Consider the following 8,139-nt stretch of genomic DNA (forward strand, 5'->3'; position numbering starts at 1 on the left):
ACGCATTAACATGGTATATCAAGCACTCTAATGACCACCCAATTACAGGGATAGGAGAGATCTAGACCACACTAAACAAGGAATTCAGTAGGCCAAAGTCAGAAACGTAATCTATCATCGGGTTTAAAGAAATCGTGATGCTCCCAGGTGAGACTCCCTGGGATATGGATCAACAACTAAAGAGTATGATCCACAAAGCCAATATGACGTTGACAGATGGACAGCATCGTGCATGGTTTGTAACATCTCTGACACTGCACTTGAGGACGGCGCTGTCACAACATAAACTTTCCACCCAGGCCGAAGCGTTGGAAATGGTGATGAGGTAGCATGAGACCCCGATACAAGACCTTGGGTTGGGAGTTCAACAAATCCATGCACAACTACAAATCTATGCCTGGAAATGCAAAGTTTGAAGTAGGATAGGGCACTGCGGCCAGAGGTGCGTGAGGAAGTATGGTGCATAAAATGCAAAGGCCAGGGCCATGACAAGGATCACTGTCCAGTGTTTGCAAACTACTTGGCAAGAGGAAGGCCAATGTCGTTGCGACTGGAGGCACAGGCAGGGCCGAGCGCGGCACCCGCTTTATGGTGTGCGATCTGTCAAATAGGAGGGAAACACATGACAGATAATTGTCACTTGTTGCAGAAGTACACACAGACGCCCTAGCAGTTTTTTTGTAATTTAAGTAGGTCGGTAGGCCACGATGAGCGCACTTTCCACAGCTACGAGCTAATGATGGATCAGACCCCGGCCTATAGGATGTAGACAGAAATGCGAGCCCTCAACCCAGCTACAGGGATGGTGCGCACTGGATTTCAAGGGCGAGGTCGAGGACGAGGAGGAATGGGACCAGGAATGATCTGAAATGTGATCTTAAATAAAGACTCAAGAATTACAGACTTATGTTCAGGAAAGCCCTATATTATTTAGTGCAATGGATCGATAAGATTGCGAATAATATAGACAGTCAATAGTTAAAAGACATGAATAAGCACATATGAACACAGCCAAATGATAAAGGAGTTCACCAGACTTCTTGGCTATGTCTCATGGTCCAAGATTTCAGTGCAACCTCTATATTATGTCTTCAAAACAGAGATTACAAGTGTGAGCTCAAACACTGAGTCTCAACACACAATCAGTGGCAATACACAGAGTCTACACTTCAAAACAAAGTGTCACAACCTCCAGACCCCCTGGATGGCTTCAAAACCTCTCTGGCTCTGCTCTGCTCGGCTTTCCACCTCTGTACTCTGGCTCTCTAGCTCTCTGTCCTGTTTGGCACAGTTTCTCTGTTTTTTTCCTCAACTGCTGAACCCCCTCTGTTGTTCTGCTTTATTCATGTTTTTATAACACATTGTTGTTACATGGATACCGCTTATAGCGGGGATCAATTGTTCATAATAGAAACAGTTCGAATGAAAGGACCGGCGAGCGTGGTGAACCCGACCGTCCAACCTTTCTTCGCAACAAAATCCCAAAATAGCTTTTTTTTGTTCAAAAATAACAATACAAAGAAATACATTAAAAACACTGAAAAACCCGACCGCGAAGCTTTGAGCCAGAACTCAAATTTTATCAAGCCTGCTTTTAAATCCTTTCAGGTTCGTGCTCATTGCAAGTCACATGTCGTGGTGGTTAATGCTCCCTTTGTGTTGTTTGCCCGATCTCTGATCCCCGATCATTCCAATCGGCCTTATCGGCGATTGGTGCATTGGCAGTATCGCAGCTGATCAATGGTCCTTCCCCTTTTGCGATGCGATAAATATCGCCGATCAAAATTGCAATCACACTTCGACCTTTCTTAAAGATTCAGGCCTTAGTCCTTCTCCTTTGGATCTTTGTGATGCAATAAAGTGGAAATCATATATCGCATGGTCTTTGGGCCTGCAGGTAAGTCCTCCCTTTGGTAACATTGTGATGCGATAATGTGATCTATGTTGGCATTATGACACAGATTTGGCACTATGACATAGATGTTGTCCTTGATGGCAACTTTCACAGATGACAGATCATAGTTCAAGCTCACAGAATGAAGAAAGAGAGGTATACACAAGTTCCCATTGACCAAGACGCGTGTACACGCAGGTTTGCAAACCAAAAGGCGCGTATGGTGTACACACGCACTTTCACAAAAGGAAAGGCGCGTACATGTTGGAAAACTTGGTTTTGGTCGGTGGTATTTGGTCCATGGTATTGTGTTCCATGGTATTGGTCCAAGGTATCTTGTCCGATGTGTTGACCCCAGGTATTGGTCCAAGGTATTGATTCTAAGTGGTTTTGGACCATGGTATTGAGTAAGGCCTAAGACTATAAAAGGAGGAGAAGATCACTAGGCAAAAGCACTCATGAATTGAATATCTAATGAAGAGCAAGACCTAGATTACAGGCTATTGGGTTATGGTGCACAGCTGGATCTGAATCAAGGATGAACCTAAGTGCTTGATGAAGGATAAGTTCTATTTATGGGTCAAGATCTTAAGGCTTGAAGAGAAGTATCTTTGTGTGGTTTTTGATCTTTTATCTTAATAATTGGTGCATGTTGTAATCCGTGAATATGATGATCTGGGTATAATTGATGTCTGAATAATTGTAAAGGTTAAATCATCATTTACAAATCTATATGCAGGTTCATTATAGCAAAGGTGCGTATACATGTCGGTTCGGAAATTCAAAAGTGCGTATATGTAGGTTTGCCTTGATACAAGTGTGTATGCACGCAGGTTCGTCACATTGAAGTAGCGTACATCTCAAAAAAATGCTTTAGATACTTCTGATTGTTGTTGTAGTGTTCTGGGTTCTGGCTTGGGTTCTGGTTACTATTACTATATTATGGTTACAGCATTCAGAGAAGTGATTGTTTGATTCAGTTTTGGTTGGTGCAAAGGAGATTGGTTGATGCAGATATATTTGAAGTTTGATTGATGCTATTGATGGATCCAGTCTGAAAATTTATGAAACGTAGTCCCTGGAAGAAAAGAAAAGGTTGTAGTGTTCTGTAGGTCAGCACCTACGTACTAGTACATCAGCTAGTACAAGAGATATGGGGTTGTAGCTCCCTTCCAAGAGAAGCTGGAGAACGAGAGAAGGTTGTAGCCTTTTGTAGGTATAAGCCTACGTACTGGTATAAGACTGCACCAATACAAAATATTGTAAAAAGAAGTTTCTTATTAAAATAAAGATAGAGTCGATTGCAACAGGTGGTTTTCACCCACATTGGGTTTCCACCTTATATCTTGTGTTCAAGTGTGTGACTTTCTGTTTTGTTTTTACTGCTCCTGGTTATTGTTTATATGGTTCTGATGCAGAGATTAAAGATCAACATATGAAGAATTAACTAAATTATAAGTTTATAGGGTATACGCTATTTTCCTTATATATAGTTGCGTATACACACAAGTTTCATTAACTGAAGTAGCATATATGAATCAGAATATGGAAATCAAATATTATTAACTTGCTAATATTGATTCCCCCCCCCCCTCTCAGTATTATTTCCAGCAATTAGTATAAGAGCAGGTCCTTCAGAAGAAGCTTGATCACTTGAAGGAAGATCTATCATCATGAGTAACTATGAAAGAGAGGGATCCATTAGACCTCCAATCTTTGATGAGAGCAACTTCGTTTATTGGAAGTAAGAACCACAACCTATCTTCAATCTCTTGGAATAGATGTTTGGGAAATCGTAGAAGGAGGATTTACATTTCCATCAGCAATTCCTACAGATACGGCAGGTAAAAAGCAATATGAAACCAATGCCAAGGCCGTCAATACATTATTGGGGAGTCTGTCACAATCAGAATTTGTCAAGGTTATGCAACTCAAAACCGCCAAAGAAATATGGGACAAGATTGTTCTAAGCTATGAAGGAGACAATCAGGTAAAACGTGCAAAACTAAAATCTCTCAGAATTCCATATGAAACTCTCAAAATGCACAATGATGAAAGTATAGCTCATTACTTCCTAGGTATAGATGATATTTTTAATCGCATGAAAAAATTGGGTGAAGATATAAAAGAAGTTACTTTAGTTGAAAAGGTTTTAAGATCCTTGTCTTCTAAGTTTGAATCAAAAGTTTCTGCCATAGAAGAAAAGCAGGATCTTCAGAGTATTACTATGACACAGCTGCATGGAATCCTAACTATTGTCGAAATGAGAAAATATGGTCCATCAAGTATGAGAGAAGCCACATTCAAGGCATCAGGAAGAGAAGAACTCAATGAATCAGAACATATTTCAGGAGGAGAGGAAGAAGCAAACTTTGTCAAGAACCTTCAACGGGGTTCTGGAAGATTCAGAGGTAAACTACCTTTCAAATTTTTTGTTTGTGGAAGAGTCAGTCATTATGCTACCAAATTTCCTCACAAGGATAAGCTTGATAAATGTAAGGAATTAGAAAAATGGAATAGAAAACAAAGTGTAAGTAAGAAGAGCTACCATACGCATGAAGTTAGTGATGGTTTATCAAATAATGATGAAGATGAAAATAGTAATGATTATAGACTTCTGATGGCTTTTGAAGATGATGATTTCTTGGATGCTTTAGATGAAGATGGTCTTTATGAAGAAATCTCTAAACTTAAAATTTGTTTAGAAGAAAATAATATGATTATAGATACTCTGACACTCCAACATGCTGAAAGGGGAAAACACAATGAAAAATTAGAATGTGAAATTGTGGGTTTAAGAAAGGATATTGAGAAAACAAAAGCTCTCAATCTTAGATTTGCTAAAGGATCAGAGACCCTAAATGAAATTATCAAAGTGCAACGTTCTCCTCTAATAAAGACATGGCTTAGATATACTGAAGAAGCACAGAAACCGTCCACCTCCACTAAAAGCTATCTTGATGCAGTAAAGAGCAGTGAACAGTTTGACAATCGTCACCAAAGGCATAAAGCAGATCACCAAGTAAATCGGGGTCAATTTACCTCAGGTAAATCATACTCAACTTGCTTCAAGAATGAATGTCAATGGAAACTACAATCACCAGATCAGTAGGTTCGATAATCGCAGGAATTTCTTTAATGGCCAATGTTTTTCATGTCATAACTTTGGATACAAAGCTGCTCAATGTGTTGCTTACAAGATCATCATGACTAGAGAAGCATGAAATCAAAAGAATATGACAGGGATCATGAAAATGACCTACAATAACTTTTCACTTCTTTAAAATGAAATAGAATGCTTTATCTGTAACGACTTTGATCATGAAGATTCTGAATGCAGGAGAAAATTTCTGCAAACATCGCAGAAGGAGCAAACTTCATTGGGTCCCAAAACTTGGAAAAATAAAGAACCGCAAATAGAAAGATGTGGTATAGCCTTGTATGCAGAAGGACAAGAACATCAGTGGTACATGGACAGTGGATGCTCGAAACACATGACAGGTGATAAGGAAAAACTTCAGTCATATAATGCCTTAGAAAAGGAAAAGAAGGTCTCATTTGGAAATGACACTCCTGCTGTCATAAAAGGTAAAGGTTATGTTCTCTTAAAAGAAAAGGTTAAAGCTAGGAATGTTATGTATGTTGATGTTCTAAAGCATAATCTATTGAGTGTCAGTCAAATGTGAGATCAAGGAAATGAAGTAGTATTTCAATCAAATGGATGTGTTTTTCGTGAGCTTAATATAGGAGAATAGTGATCAAAGGTATAAGAACTCCAAACAACCTATACATACTCAAGGGAGGACAACAACAGTGCTACCTAAGCAAAAATGATGAACATTGGTTATGGCAAAGAAGATTGGGGCATCTAAGCTTCTCTCAAATAAGAAAAGCATGCAGATTCTAGGTTGTTTGTGATCTTCCTGATATCAGCATTCCAGAAAATACAATATGCAAATCATGTCAATTTGGTAAGCAAACCAGAGCTCATTTCCTTGAGAAGTAAGGATCAACTAGTAAACCTCTTGTACTTGTTCATACTGACTTATGTGGTCCATCAAGGAAAAAGTCACCTCATGGAGAAGAATACTTTATATTGTTCATTGACGACTTTTCCAGAATGTGTTGGATAGGACTTCTAAAGGATAAAGATGAAGCATTTAAAAAGTTCAAAGCCTTCAAAGTGTTGGTTGAAAATGAATCAGATCACAAAATAAAATGCCTCAGGTCTGATCGAGGAGGGGAATTTACCTCAGATGAATTCTTCGACTTTTGTTAAGAACATGGAATAAAAAGGGAATTCTCTACTGCAAGGACTCCTCAGCAAAATGGAGTGGTAGAAAGGATGAACAGAACTGTTCAACAAATGGCTCGTGCCGTGCTAGATGAATCTAGAACTCCTACAACCTTCTGGGGTGAAGCTGCATTTTTTGTCGTCACTATTCTCAACAAAACAAACGTTCGGGTAAATAGCACTCAAACTCCACATGAACTTTGGTATGGTAAGATGCCTACTGTAAAATACTTCAAAGTTTTTGGAAGCAAATGTTACATCAAAAGGACTAATGAAAAACTTGGCAAGTTTGAACCTAGAGCAGATGAAGGCATTCTCCTTGGTTACTCTTCCCGAAGTAAAGGATATAAGTGTTATAATAAAAGACTAGGGAAAATTGTTGAAATAATTGATGTTGTGGTTGATGAAGTAGGCCAAAATCCAAAGCAGGTAAAAACCCAAGATTGTGAAGAAGATGAGGATTATCCTTCCACATCAAATCAGACTAATTCTGAAGAAGAAACCAATGAAGCACCAGAAGAACAAATAATGGTAGAAGAAAAGACTCCATCCAGGTATGTTCAGAAAAATCATCCAGAGACTCAAATTTTGGGACAGAAAGAGGTAGGGGTGCAGACAAGAAGAAATATTACAGAAGCTTCAAGCTATCTAGCATTGCTTTCCACCATCGAACCTCAAAATGTACATGAAGCATGCAAAGATGAATGTTGGGTCAAGGCCATGAACGAAGAGCTTGAGCAAATTGAAAATAATAATACTTGGGAATTAGTTCCTAGACCTCATGATAAGAATATCATTGGAACCAAATGGATATTCAAAAACAAGCTGAATGAAAATGGAGAAGTTATTAGAAACAAGGCTATACTTGTTTGTAAAGGATATGTTCAACAAGAAGGTATAGATTTTGAAGAAACTTTTGCACCTGTTGCTAGACTTGAAGCCATAAGAATGTTCCTTGCTCTTTCTAGCTTTCAAAACTTCAAACTATACCAAATGGATGTAAAATCTGCATTTCTTAATGGAGACTTAGAAGAAGAAGTATATTTTGAGAAACCAGATGGATTGATCCTTGGAAATGATCCAAAACTTGTATGCAGACTCAGAAAAGCTCTCTATGGTCTAAAACAAGCTCCAAGAGCCTGGTATTACTGTCTTGACAAATAGCTCCATCAGCAAGGTTTTTCAAAAGGATCAGTTGATAGCAATCTATATACAAAGATTGACAATGATAAATTGCTAATACTTGTTGTGTATGTTGATGATATCATTTTTAGTAGAAATGAAGAAGCCATGAGTCAAAACTTTGCTTTGGTAATGCAGAAATAATTTGAAATGTCCCTGCTTGGTGAACTCACAAATTTTCTTGGTTTACAAGTTCAAAAAATAAAGATGGTATTTTTCTATCATAAACCAAGTATCTCAAGCAAATCTTGAAAAAATATGGCATGGAAGATTCTAAACCAATATGTAACCCTATGGTAACAGGACGCAGTCTCAGTTCAAATGATGAATCAGCAGCAGTACATCAACCAACCTACAGATCCATGATTGGCAGTCTGCTTTATCTAACAAGTACCCGACCAGACATCATGCATGCAGTGGGAATAGTTGGAATATTCCAAGCAAATCCAAAGGAATCACACCTTCAGGCATTCAAAAGGATTTTCAAATATCTTCAAGGAACATAGAACTTTGGTTTATGGTATCCTAGGGATACAAATCTTACACTTCATGCATATACAGATGCAGATTGGGCAGGAAACGTGGATGACAGAAAAATAACTAGTGGTGGTGAATTTTATATGGGTTCAAGATTAGTATCTTGGTCCAACAAGAAACAAAGTTCAATTGCATTAACTACAGCTGAAGTAGAATATGTGGCTGCTACATCTTGCTGCACACAACTCCTTTGGATGAATGCAAACATTGCAAGACATCCAGATTACATGTA

The sequence above is a fragment of the Pinus tabuliformis genome, chromosome 3_2 (genome assembly GCF_031772625.1).
Source record: "Pinus tabuliformis cultivar Carrire ecotype Pingquan chromosome 3_2, CPIR1, whole genome shotgun sequence".
In the NCBI taxonomy this organism is placed as follows: Eukaryota; Viridiplantae; Streptophyta; class Pinopsida; order Pinales; family Pinaceae; genus Pinus; species Pinus tabuliformis.